Raw genomic sequence first — 15,735 nt, 5'->3', positions numbered from 1 at the left:
ACAAATTAGTTCACCACAAAACTAACAATACGATTAATGATTATGTCATGAATCCACCAGAACAAATCCCATGATCTCATCCTACACACAGTAGCATTTTCCCAACCAATCCATCTCACTACACAAATTCACACTAAATGCCTCTAACTCCAATTGGCACAAGTCTCCGCTTGTCCACCATTTGGAACACTGGCTAGCTATCCCTCGCTTGAAGCTACCGCTCATCCAACCGTTTGGGGCCTAGCTACCGAAATCTCAGAAACAAGACCACCGCTTGTTTTCCGTCCATCACAACTTCACTTACTTAAAATTCCATCATTCTCACATTTCATTCTCTTACACACATCATCTACCCAATGCATGCATAATGAATGCTAGCATGTATGCTCCATTTGACAACTTAGCAATGAATAATGTCTTAGCTATCATCATGAATTTGGGGTAACATTATATACTCATATAGCCACATTATACATATATATCTTTACAACACAATTTCAACATTACCAATTGTTACAACTTTAGCATGGATTGACATTGAACTCAATTGTCATAAGTAAGCATGCTAACAAATTGTTCAAATAATCACCTTGGCATATAAATTTGTACAACTTCATCACGCTAAGCATACTAACAAATCTCTACACATAGGTGGCATGCATTCAGCATCATAAAGCACCACCTAAAGAATGGATTATCATATAGTCAATCAAATTTCTACACCACTGATACATAGTATGCTATATCATGGAATTAACACATAAATACTCACAAACAAACCTAAGACTTCGTGAATTAGACACCCCTACTTTTTGAATGCAAAAACCCTAGCTTTGGCTCCTTGTGAAACCCCTCCGTATTGCAAATTATGGGCACCAAAATGAAAAGGATGAGAAGGAGACCAATTTTTCCCACTTGAAGCTATCCTAAAACTCAAGCCTTAGCCATAATATATACACCATCTTATGGATCAAGACATGCTTAACAACTTTCCTAACTAGCCTCTCTTCCAAATCCCACCTCCAAGAAATTTAGAGATTTTAATATGGTTAAATAGTGAAGATAGTGGCATCAATAGAAAGCTCATAATTTATAGGTTCAATTTCTCTTCTAGCACTTTGCCCGAATCTCACTAGAAATGGATTAAAATTAAGCTCCAAATGTGAGTTAATGGTGGAGTGATGGAGGAAGAAGAAAAAAAAAAGAAAGGAAAAGAAGGGTGAGCCAAAAGTGGTAGGGAATTCTACAGAAAATGGGATACGTTTAGTCCCCTCACATGTTTGGTTAAATGGTTGACCCACCTTTGACCACAAAAATGATTGAAATGCCCCCCACATGCAAACTAATCCCTACAATGCCTTACCCATGTGAAAATCCACATGTATCCTCACATATACACCAAATTAACATACATATAACATGTATATGAATTCAGGAAATAAATCCGAGCACACAATTTTCGAGCGTGTGGCTCGTGCAGGACCTCCTGGCCCGAATGACTACCGGAGGCCTCATGCCACGCGAATCGGTCTATGACACATAAAACGATGCATAAAAAATAATTATCAAAATTTTAAAAAAAAAAAACCAGAAAAATCCGAGACGTCACAATTGGAATACAACGCCAGGCTGTTTTAAGATAAGTCTTCCCATGCAAACAAGGTCATGATCAATAACATTTTGGACATCATCAAGGGGAAGCTTGATGGTGAGATGGAAACCATAGGCAGCAGCAGCTAGAGTGATGAAATAGTGGGACCTCCATTCTTTATTCGTCCTCAATGGATTGATTTCGTCCTCAATTCAGATGAATGATGCTCTGGTTGTGAACTAGAGCACCATTCCTCTGTATTAGATGTTGGGTAGGCATAGGTCATTTTTTGGTGGGTTTGGCTTGTTGGGTAAGCCTGCCATGTTTTGTTTGTTGGATCCTAACTTCCGGTTGGATCCTCTTCTCTTTTCTAATAAAATGATTTACTTTTCAAAAAAAAAAAGACTCAATTCTTGATAGCAAAACACCTAGTTGGTACAAACCCATCACCCCAAAGGAAAGGTCGAGGGGTTTGATCTTTGGTGGAGGCATAAGTGTGTAAGTTTACTTAAAAAAAAAAAAAAAAAATCCATTTTCAATATTAGTGGGTCATCAGCCAACGATTCCATTTCCCCTTCCCTAAAGAGGAGGTGTGTGAGATATAAATTTATAATTGGCATATTTCGCTGTCAAAACGAGTCCGATCGAGTTGTACACTTTTAGTTTGATTTGTCAAGAATCAAAATCGAAAGCGGAAAACCAACAGGCATGTGGCCTAGCGGTACCAGACCCCTACTTTCTAAAGGGAGGTCAGGGGTTCGAACCTTAGTGGAGGCATGTGTGTGTGAGTACCAACTATGAAAAAAAAAAAAAAAAAAAAAAAAAAAAGAAGATCGGAAGCGGAATTGAAGAAGTTCAAGTGTTCATGCTTCGATACATTCCGGGATGATGAGAACAACGCTTTAGAAAAGTAAAAGAGTGTACACTTAAGAGGTTTAAATTAAGTTTTTGGGAAGACTTTACATTTTGCCCAACTTGAACTGGTTCAAGTTTCTTGGAACAGGTTCAACTTTTGAGACTTTTTAGTATTTTTCAAGTCTGATCAACTTGAACTAGTTCAAACACCCTGAATCGGTTCAAGTGTCAGAGTTGTTCTTTTCGAAAACTCTCTGGTGAACTTGAACAGGTTCAAGACTTCCTGAACCGGTTTAAGTCCTTCAAACCTTTTTGAAAACTCTGTTTCCTTGTATGTTTTAGCTTCATATTTTGCATAGACTTTTACCATAATGGTTATGCACGAAATTGACTTGTTTTCCAAGTACAATAAGGTTTTCAAAAGTCTATAAATATATGTTTTCTCACTCAAAATTTTTAGGACTTGAAAATATGTATTTTTCTAATTGAGATATATGTTTGAGACATATTTTTATTCAAAAAACCAATCTCATTTTTCTTATTTTATCTTTGAGAGCACACACATAAACATAAGAGTGGTTTAGGAATGGTGTTCTTTATCTCATCGAAATTGGAGCATAATTGAAGACTCGGAGATTTCGAAAAACAAAATTCATTCATTCTTCATCAAATTCAGATTTGAAGAAAAAAGGTGAAATGATCACACTTTGCATGGGGTCAAAGCATTCGTGGATTGTTGTTTGATCTACCAACAATCCTTCTACAGAGATCGAGGGTAAGCCTTAGGTCGAGAGCTATTGGACGAGGGAGTCAGGGATTGTCAGCAATTGGTTTTTGGTAAAACGATAGGGTGTAAGTCTTAGTCAAAATTCAGTGTAATTTGTTTCAATGTAATGAATTATTTTGCTCTGAACGATAGTCCATGAGGTTTTTCCCACACACGATTGGTCTCTTCTGCCAATCGAATTTCCTCACTAAAAATCCTGGTATCACCTTTCAAAGTTTATTTACTTTACTTATACTTTTTTTTTGTTTTGTGTGTTTGAATTTAGTTTTATTTTAGTAAAATTAAAATAAGTCAAAATTAGTTAAATGAAGAAGTAAAACTTATTCACCACCCTTCTATCTTCTTCTTCTTCTTCTTCTTCTTTCTCTTTTTTTTTTTTTTTTTTTTTTTTTGGCACTCACAATGTGAAAGGTGAAAGGTTCAACTGCCTGATTGGCAATTTGTGAAATGTGAAGAAAAAAAACATTTCAATGTATTTCTTCGAGCTCAGAAAGTCTTTGTTCATGAGCCCTGCTGGAAAGATCTAAAGTATGTCGTATGTCCATCAATCATTCAATATGGTTGAGTTAGATATGGTGATATGTGAAAACAGCCCAAAGTAAAGAACTAAAATTGAGAATGGTGCTTTAAGATCATACTTTTATTTATTTATTTATTGTTTCCTTTAAAAAGGTCGACCACACCAATGGATTGCTTTGCTTTATTGAGTGCTTTCACAACATGGTATGAGATGATTCAAAAGGGCTGATGGTGGTTAAATACGGACAGATTTTTCCAAGTGTGTATTCATCCTTCTAATTATAGTCTATCAGGGCAAGTGGAGAGTGAAGTGCTGAAAGTCGTTAGCTTCTGTTTCTTGTTTTTACTCTTTACAATACTGTATTGAAATAAAAGTAAAAAGCGATGCTGCGATTTGAATAGTATTCCGAAACGTTTTTTTGAAGAAGAGTCCATAAATGAAAGTAAAAAATTGATATTTTTAGTTGCTTCTGCACTATAATAAAAAAAAAAAAAAAAAAAACTGTGCACAAATAATAATAATAAATAAATACTCTAAAATAACATTTTAATTAGTCATTTATTTTTTTAAACTTGCAACAATTTTTTATTAAAACTTTCAAAAATCTTGCAACAAATGTATGTTATCAAATAGACTTCTAAATAGTATTGAACATATTTCGAAGCAAAACACAAAGCAATTGCGGTTGCCAAACGTGCCTTTAGTGAAAAAAAAATGAGAAAAAAAAAGTTACCAATATTATTATTGAAATTGCCACTTAGGTTTTGTCCCATTGATATTTTAATTTTCTACGTCATAATAGTGAAAGAGGTGGGAGTTTAAGTGAACATGTGAATTACTTCTTAACTGCAATCTTTTTATATTATAAAAACATAAATCAAATTTATTAAGTTGAGGCAAAATATTCGTAGTTCCAAATTATAAATATATATATATTTTTCAATAATTCATTCATACATATACACACAAGAAATAACGGAGCCATAAACATACTTCAGTGAAGACAATCAGGATTCATGAACAATAATAAAATATAATTTTTTTGAACCAAACAATAAGTAAAGTCTTTAATATTGCTTTATAAAATTTCCAATCAGCTCATTTTAATTGTCCTCCACCAATTTTCATGTCTTGAAAGTGTTGCACAATGACTATTATCAAAGTTATTAGCAAAATTTTGATCCTTTTGCCAAAAGAACAATAAAGGAGATTAAAGTTTTTTTGCGTTCCAAGTTACACCTCAGAAGAGAAAAATATTTTGATTATTCCTTTACTTTGTGCGGTTGCTTTGCATTGAGATTGGGATATAAAAGAGGGAAAGTGATGACCAAAATTGATAAATGAATTTGGTGTCGGAGAGGCATAGAGAATTTGGGGGAAAAAGCGACAGAAAGTTGAGAACCTCAAAGTTAAATAATTTTGATTAGCAGCAAAAATTAATATATATATATATATATATATATATATATATATAGAGAGAGAGAGAGAGAGAGAGAGAGAGAGAGGGAGTAGTGATCTCTTGTTCCTGAGAGTAAAAAAGTTCTTCCGCACTTTCTATAGTGACCATTAAATTTAATTTAATGGTCACATTTCAAACCTACCTATATGATTTCCTTTTAATACAAAATCACTATCACTACTTCGAGTTTTTAAATTTAATATTTACCGATACAACTTATTATTACATTAAAATGTAAGTACCAAATAAATAAAAATAGAAATCGTTTCACCTGAATTTTTTTGTTTTCTTTGATATCTTTGTTGTTTGTTGTTACTTTACATGTTAGCTGTCTTTCATATCTTTTTTACTTATAAAAAAAAATTGATTATAGTGAAAAAAACACTAAGAAAAATAACTAATTTACAAAGGAAATCTGAAATTTTATAGAATAATAGCATTTTTTTTTTTTTTTGTCATGAATCTCCTCATTATGTCAATAAAATTTTGTTATTATAGTAGAACTAGAAAAAAGATATTGTGCGACTTATTATGACAGATGAGTAATTTGAAATGTGTTTACAACTAGTTAGAATCTGGAATAAAATAAACAAGAAAGATGAGACAATTTGTGACAAAGGGGTCGGAGAAAAATAGATTGAATTTCTAATTAGATTTTTTATAGGTGAAGTGTTGGATAAAAAAATAGAGATTTTATTTTTAAATTTTTATTATTTTTTAATTAATGTTTTGTATGTCAATAGTTTAATTTTTGATTTTTTTTTCACACTCAAACAAATAGGTAATTTCAACTTTAGCATCAACTAATGGATGCAATTTTATAACACTTATAATTTTTTTAAAAGAAAACAAAATTTCGATTAGCGGAGAGGCGTGATTTCAAGATGTAAAAAGATTTTTATTTTTATTTTTTTAATACTTACCTTTTATTGTTATAATTAATGGTATTGATAAATATTAAATTTCAAAATTAAAAATAGTGATAGTGGTTTTGTAGTAAAAGGAAAACTATAAGTGGGTTTAGAATGTGATCATTAGATTAAATTTACTAGTCACTATAAAAAGAGCGAAAAAATTTTCTTGCTCCGCAAATGATCACTACTCTCTCTCTCTCTCTATATATATATATATATATCTACACATAAGTCACAAACTCTTCATATTTAATCACTCGTTTAAAATTGTTTTACAAAATTTATTAAAATAAAATAAAATAAAATGAATCAATTTGGAAGAGGTCCTTCTAATGGTATCAATATCTTTCTCTAGGAGTTCGTTTGGTTATATGTAATCAACTAGAAAAGAAATGAAAGATAATTTTTTAAATTTTTTTAAAAGTTTGGATGGAAAAATAATCGTAATAGAAAATATAGTGTTCCGCGTTAGACTTGTTTCCCCCAAAACTTTTCTCACAAAAAACACGTAAAAATAATATTTTCTCATGAAAACTACTTTTTTTTATTTTGGTTCCTATTTTATCCAACAAGTGAATCATTTTAACAACCTGAACCCGTAGGTCCGAACCGCTAACCAGGTCTTTACCCGAACCCGAGCTCACCTAAGTCATTCCACATCATAACCAGTGTTCATGTATCATCCTTGCATCCTAATTGAACTTCAAGAAAGCTCATAACAACTTTAAGGGGCTCGGAGTTTAAATAAACTGATGAAAAGAGAAAGGTACACAGAACAGTGTCATTTCGGCAGACTGAAATGGCCTCTGAAGTCACCCTGAACTGTTCGACTGAAAGGGAGGCTGAAATAGAAAGTCCCAAGACTATCAATAGAATTGGTCGACCAACATAGCCATTTCGGTCAATCGAAATGACCCTGCAACCTGTAAAATTTGTAAAGAATTGCAATGTAAAAAAAAAATGAAGAATGGTCTCAATGGAGACCTTGAAACTAACCCAAATCCATTCCAAAACACTGCTAAATAATATACTACATTCCACCCATCCAAAATATAAATATACTTGTCATTTACATAGAATCAAAATCATTTACATGACTAAATCAAAATTACATCAAGTGCGATACCCCTCGGATCCGAGACACGGGTTGATCAGGCCCAGGCCCAAACCCGAGGGAATATCAAACAATTAAAGTATTTTAAAACGAACACAGATGACAAAAAGAAACAATAAAGATAGAATAAAGCTGAAAGAAATAATAATTATAAAACCCTCCATGTATAACTGAAAATTGAAACTCCAATCCTCCAAAACTTCAAGGTTACAACTTGGAAATCCACTGATGGACCCCTAACCAAAAGTTCAACTGAAACTGAAAACTGAAAATAGATAATGCTAGAAACATCGAGAAAATCCTACGTAATCAGATGAATGTGAGACTGTCCTTGACAAGCACGATCAAGCTCTAAGGCTGGAACTGTCCTGTACCTGAAAAGAATAATAAAGGAGTGAATAAGACCCACGAGCAAGTTCTAATCTAACTGCAATCTATACAATGACTCGATACGCAGATACACCGTAGACACCTCACAATATCTATCTAGTCCATACGTATAAATATATCCACACTAAGGGACATTCACTAGTTTATAATAGGGGTCTCAACCTGAATAGAAGGCAACATGCGAATACGCACCCAAAGGTAAGCATGAGTACCTAGACCTAACAGGGTACACCTCAACCTATTATAACCAGCTACGCATCCACCGCATATACGCACCCTAACCAACGAGTCTGAGACTCAAGCTCAGCTCGTGGTACCATAAACATATATATAACATCCATCCAAATCCAGGGTATGTAGTTCAAATATTTAATAAACTGACATACAACAAACCAACTGGTTAGTCACTCAACTTATTCAGTTGATGTGACTTAACCTCCGTCCATTAGTCCAAGAAGCCACTCAACTTAGTTGCAGTTGACATGTTTTAACCAAAATTAGGATTCAATATTTATAAATCCATTCCTTAATCCATTAGGTTAGGTTTATGCGTTTTGAGCTAAACCGTCCCTAGTATGTCACTGTCCCATGCCGGTACATACAATCCTCCATATCCATGTAAATTACAACATATATAACAGTTCAATAATTTACAGACCAAAAACCACCATCCAAATAATTACAGAAAAATATTTAAAATTTCAGCAGTTTAAATCCAAGCATTTAACCATATAGTTGCAGGAGACGATTTAATAAGGGACTCCATCATGCATGTGAATAGGTTAAATAATCCTATTATTATCCAATAAATTGCTAAAACAATTTTAGAAGATTGTTTAATGTTTCAGCAATTTAAATCCAAGCATTAACCATATAGTTGCAGGAAACGATTTAATAATTCAGCAACTAGCCTCCTAAGCATGCATAGATCAAAATTAATAATTAAATGACCTTATCATGCATTTGAATAAATTCTATAATCCCATTATAGTCCAACAAATTGCTAAATTAACCTAAACAATTTATTTCGTTCCATCCGATAACAGTGTATTAAGTCATACGCTTTTATACTGTTTTATCCTTTATCTTAGAGACTTAAACCATGCATCAACTAGTTTAATCACACTTAGAATCAAGTAATTAGATCCTCTGGAAAGTCCCCACAATCCATAAAAACATCCCAAGGCTCAAACAGTGTCCAAATTACCAAACAGTGCCTTAAAACTAAAAAAAAAACAAAATTAATCGTATATTGCAAAAGGGAGCCTGCTCCAAATTTTGGGAGCAGGGTCTTTCAGCCTAGAGCCGGCTCTAGGAGTCCTTAGAGCCGGCTCTACTTGTTGTGGGAGCCGGCTCCCACATCCATGGAGCTGGCTCTTACCTCCTTTGAGAGCCTCTGTCCCCGTTGCTTCGTTTCAGTCCGTCTGCTCCCTCTCTGATCAACTCCTACCACTCTGTTGGTTTCTAAAGTAGATCTTAAGCATCTTATTAACACCCAGGAGCATCCCAAAGGTTTGATAACAACCATTAGAAACAATTATAGAGGTTAAATTTGCTACCGAACTAACACGCGTTAGGAACAAATCTGAAACTTTGCAATAACAGTTCTAGTCCAACCCCTCTGTTCCTCTTCACTGATGGATCTTAAGAGTCCTATAACACCCCATAATCATCCCCGTGATTTATTTACAGAGGTTAAAAACAATTACAGAAAACTAAAATTGCTAACAACAAAACATGCTTAAAACAGAGAACTGAAACAAGACTTGCAAGCATTAAACAGAATTGGTTTTTTACACGCAAAGATCATCAATATATTATATGGTAAGCATTTAAGTTCTGATTTAATAATTAATTAAACCCTAGAGATTATCTAGGTGCACAAAACACAAGCCAAAGGGAAGGAGGAAGATAAGAACTTGCCTGTAGTTTTAGACTCAAAACTTGTCGCCGTCGTCCTAACTTCTGACAACCACAGACTACCTTATAGCCTCCTTTGGTTCTAGTCTAATCCACCAAAATCTTCCCTTGGTACTCACTGTTCTTCTCCTTGACAATTCTTACAGTGTCTCCGTTCACAACCCTCTATGCTGAGAACTTACTTCACGTTTATGTAATCTGATTTATGATTGTAAAACCTAGGCTAAAGCATAATGGTTGTATTTATAGGTTTAACTCTAAAACCCTAATTCTTGTAATTTTAAAGACAGAGCCCTAATCTTAATCCTAGTCGGCCCATAAACAAAACCTATGATTAAATTCTGTGTTGATGCCCAAAAGAAACTGTGAGTCAATTAATGAATTTAAAACTCACGTAACTTAATTTTAACATTACAATAATTATAGTAAGTTAATTTCCTAAGTTTAAAACAGTGAATTACAAATTATACAATTAATAATTTACGAAAATAAACACAACAATTAAGAATTTAAATAAACCAAATAATGCACATAAAACCAATTTAATTCAAATTTCAAATAACCAATTAAACAAATGAAAAACAATAAAATAAATAATAATGCGATAAAGACAATAAAATAAATAAAAAATGCAATTTAATAAGTATTAAAAATGCCGAGACTATCCTTTTAAAATTAGGGGTATTACATCAAGTTACCCCAAATTTTACATATTACAAAACAACAACGAGGGCTATACAAAATGATTGCAAAATTCTTCAAAAGATTATATTGCATATGTCTCTATACAAAAGATAATTAGGTACAACTTCCAATCCGGTCTAAGCCTGTGGTGGATTGTCATCCGCCACCTTCTTTCCGTGTCTTGAAATTTGTTAAAAATAAGGGGTGAGCGTAAAGCTCAGTAGAAGTTACTTAAGACGTTAGTTTTGGACTCCCTTGAATCAAATAACACATAATGGGGATGAAACGATGTCGGGGTCATGCAAAAAGAGGTTCATACATCATAATCAACTTAGCAAGAAAACAACTCCAATATTTGTTACAATTTCACCAAATGAAATGCATGGAATGGAGTGCAATGTACCCGTCCCAAATCTGGTCAATATTGACTCAACTCACACGTTTTGAAATCCGCTAATTGACTTTACCCGGGCGAGGTTGGTTACTATCCCCAGTTCCATTTCAGGCAATGCCTGGCAACCATTGTATCAACTTTTTCACACCCTAACCGGGGCCGCGCTCCTTCTAGCTCAAGCTAGCCCCGGACTCACAAAATTCGGTTCATTTTAAAGAAAAACACTTCCCTTCCTTGGAAGAAAACCTAACTCTAGAAAAAAAAAAAAAAAAAAAAAAAAAAAAAAAAAAAAGAAAAATCAACCTTTCCTTTCAATTTTTCTCCAAAATCCTTCCCTTATGCCATGATATGCAATGTACTAACCCTTGTCATCAAATGCTCGTTATATCATGAATACATTATCATGGCACTTACAATAATCAACTAAAACATAGCATACATTAGAATTTCAACACACCAAAGACGTTATCATCTCAAGTATAACATATACAAGAGCTATTCACAAGCAATTTCAACATATACGTACATACAAATTCATACTTTAACAAGTAAAACATTCTCAAATCCTTATTTCTATATCAAAATTTGCAATTTTAAACATATAAAATAATATAAAAAAATTTCTCAATTAAAAAGACAAAACTTGGTGCGTTAAGAAACCCCTACCTCAAATTGAAGATTAAATCAAGCTAAGCCCAAATTCAACCCTAAGAATCCCCAAATTTCAAATTCCCAATAGTGCTCCAAATGATGATCAACTCCTCCTAAAATGAAGGTCTCAACTAGCTCTTCAATTTTGCTTAACGGAGTACCACCAAATTCTCATTAGCACTAGGCCTAATCAAACCTTTAACTTGGAGAAGAAAAGGAAAGCAAAAGAAATTTAGAGGAGGAGAGAGAGACGGCCGGAAAAAAAGATGAATAAAGAGAGAAAATGAGGCCAAAAATGGTCTTTTAGCCACTAATGAAAGTGAGTGGGGAGTGGACCCCACCACTATACCAAAATATCCCACTTTTCTTTCCTTGTTTATTATATATATATATATATATATATATATATATATAATTCCTACCACACAATTTAACCTACATAATTTAATTCCTAACAACACAATTAAGCACAAAATAATTATGCATAGGATGCAATGAACCCGTGACGCAACAACAATTGGTAAAATGTATGCTTCATACGACATTTAAGATATGACAACCCTTATATTAATATGCTATGAGATAATTAATAATATGCTAAGAAATGATTAATTAAATATGCAACTATATATTTAATTTAATATGCAAAATAAAGTAATAAATTAATAAATAATAAATAAAGAACCTGAACCGAGGCTAACATTGAATACTATGTCTTTAAGACAGATTCGCTCGCTATGGTGCTAACGGACTCAGTGGCGTCTATCTCCTGAGATACAACGATCTACATCCATCGGTAGCAGCACTACAAACTCGTGGATACGGCGAACCTCATCAGTGTAATACTCTATCTGACTAAAAAATGTATCTATAGTATATAAATAATGAATTGGGTGCAATCCGAACCAAATGGTTCGAGCCAAATTTTATATGGCTCAATGAAATTGGTTTTGGGCCTAAGTGGCTCAGACCACTTGACCATGGCTTGAACCCACACCCACTTGGATTGGGTTCATCTTGAGAGAGGAAGAGAATAATGAATTACACGTTAAATTAATGCAGCCCATAGGGGTATTTATAAACAAGTGGTGTCTATTGGGACTGGGTGCGTCACTTCACTATCCATTGCAACGTTTCAGATCAAATGTAATTCATCGTTATTCTGGAAATATCTGAAACTTGGTGTCTATTCGTCACGAGACACAACCACCAGATATATTAATGGTTCAAAGGGTTGTGTTAGATTAACGTACTACTGTCACACCTTCTTACAATCCTTTATCGCACCTTATAAGTGCAATGCATCCCTAAACTTTCTAACCCATCCTCAACCACGTTGAATCACGTGTCAAGAATTCGTTAAATTTTCAATCGCCACCAACAGTCACAATAAAAGCATTGTGACTATCCTTTATAGGTTTATCCTACAACTGCCATGTTTTAACCTATATGACTTTGGTATAATTATGTTGCAACAACATATACACAACGTTCTATTCTATATATACATAACATTGTATTCTATATACAGGCAAGTTTCATTCACACGTTAAAGCACTAGTTCACACAACTAGTTTCCTACAACAACTTCGAAAGTGGGTCCCACCCGGAATCTTTTGACTGAAAAACGAAAAAATGCCGTTATGGCAACCGGTGCGTTTCCAATAGTTCTAAACTCAAGGAAATGTCCCAACTCACTCTCGGACATTCTCAGCGCGCCTCACGGTGTTCGACACGCAAAACAAGAAAAGACAAAAATGCCCTTGCAAAAATAGAAAATGAAAAAAAATGAAAAAATGGCGAAAATAGAAAACATTACAATCATGTAAAACAACTAATTGAATTTATTTTCTACTGAGTTTCAAAAAGGCAAGTTATCTAACAATTTCTATTTTAGTAGAATTCTAAAAGGCAAGTTCTCTCTAAACATGTTCTCTTGCAATACTATTTAGACCATTTTTTTCCCCCTCAAATATATACATTGTATATGATATATATATATATATATATACACTTCTATCATATATACAGAGAATAATATATATTTTGCTCTTTTTGTGTTCTCTGGTTTAAAACCCATGAGTCCATGAGCCCAATTTTTTATTTTATTTTATTTTATTTTTATTTTAAGCTTCCTTATTTCTCTTAAATGAATAGTTAGCTTTACTTCTACCTAAGAAGTCTTGAAATATTGTTTTAATAAATGAATATAAATAATTATATTAATAAATTTGATGATTCATCATTTTATTAAAATTTTGATAAAAATAGACATCATCAAACATATATATATTTTTGTAGTATTTGAAATCATAAGGGTAATTTTGTTATGCGCAATCAATTTCTTTTCATTTTCATGCTATACAAACTAACAAACTAATGTTTTCATACAATTTTCTTGAATAAATTTTCATGCTAATCAAATGTTTGATAGAAAATAACTTTTCTTTTCATTCACTCTACATTTCTTTCATTTTCCATTTCTCTTCTTTTCTTACTTATTTCTATCTAACCAAACGGAGTCTAGTAGTATGTGAAAATTAATTAACATTCATTTTCATAGATGTGTGACTTCAAAATTTAAATATTCATATCACTCAAATCATTTCCAATTTGATAATATTTAGGTCTTCCTTAGTAAAATTTATGCACCATTCTTAACACATATGTAACACAATATTGACTTCTTTGGTGGGTCAAAGGTTATTGGAAAAAGGGCAATATTGTAAGTTCATAAAACTTTCTTAAGAAGTCAAAAATTAATATTGTAAGTTCATAAAACTTTATGAAGAAGTCAAAATTTTCTTGTGCATTTTAGAAGAACATTTTATGGAAAGTGATTTTCCTTGCTATCCAAACTTTCAAAATGTTAAACAAAAATAAAATAAAATAAAATAAAATCAAAATCATTTTCATTATTTTCTTGCTGTTTCTATCTAATTAAGGGAAACCTTAGAAAAATATGACATTCTATTTAATATAAAGCTATGATGGTTATATATAAATAACTACACACAAACTTTTGAAAGAAAATTTGCATAACTGTGATACCCCCTAATTTTGGAACACGGATTGATCAAGTCCGCGCACAAAATCAAGGGATATCAAAACAATTTAAGTATTTAACAAGGACAGAATACAAAGATGAATAATAAAGAATAAATAAACCGCTGAAGAACACTAATAAATAAATATTACTTAATGATTCTCCAACAATTACAATTCGGAAATCCCATAACTCAAGGACCACTTAAAACATTATCCAATAATCCAATACTATTTAAAAGTACACAAGATGAATAGACGAATGACAGTCTCCCAGCTGCGGATCCTCAATCTCGAGACTGGAACCTCTAATAACCTGAAAAATAAATCGTGGGTTAAACCCTACGAGCAAGTTCACTCTACCAGGCCTCTGAAAACCAATAAGCAGATCATCTCTGATCAAAACCAAACCTAATAAAGTTTTAACTTTAATAAAGCACGATGTACATGTCTATATATAATTATATATACTATACTAATCACATCCATTAATAGGTTTATTAAATTTCCATACCTATTAAATAATTATTAAAATAATATTCATACCTAGACCAATCTACCATTTCATTTTATAAAAACTCCTTTGACCTTAATCCCATCCTAGTCAGTTGTCTAATCATTTAAACAACAAATTATAATAAAAGAAATACTCTATTTAATCCTAACCCGATAATGATTTTAATTGTTTAAATCACATATCCAAAATCCAAGTTTTGACAAATCATCCACGTTTTCCCCAATATTATTTTATTAATGTAAAATAATACACTAACCAGTAAGTACTAAACTATTCTCATTTAAGAATATCTAACCCTAATCCAATCCATACATACAACAACCATAGATGATATTTTAATCATCTAACACATAACAACGTAATTATGCTTTGGCAAATCAACCATGCCATTGTAAATATTTTTATTTAAATATTGGCAATTCAACCATGCCTCCATAAGTATATTTATTTATACATTGGCAATTCAACCATGCCTCCGTGTAGGTATATTTATACATTGGCAATTCAACCATGCCTCCACAGGTATATTTATTCATACATTTAATTAGCAATTCATCCATACTTTCTATATATGTATTCTATTCATACAAGTATTTAGATAATATATTTAATCATTTGACAATTCATCCATGCCCACGCTTTAACCATGAATTAACTTTAAAATTAACAATACGCTAAATCATACATAGCCATCACATGCATATTATACGCATATCATTAATTTAACAACCAGCCTATTAAGATATGCCAAATAAGAATGATAATATTAATCATCTTAAATGATTTATATATATATATACCTACACATATGTTATTTAATGTATATATGTGTTTAACACCTTCTTTAATAATCCTTGATTATTTAAAATCAATATACATACATACATACATATA

The sequence above is a fragment of the Cornus florida genome, unplaced genomic scaffold, assembly GCF_030987335.1.
Source record: "Cornus florida cultivar Cherokee Brave unplaced genomic scaffold, ASM3098733v1 CherokeeBrave_3.0.0_Hap2_Chr10, whole genome shotgun sequence".
Taxonomy (NCBI): Eukaryota; Viridiplantae; Streptophyta; class Magnoliopsida; order Cornales; family Cornaceae; genus Cornus; species Cornus florida.
This window is presented reverse-complemented; position numbering follows the sequence as displayed.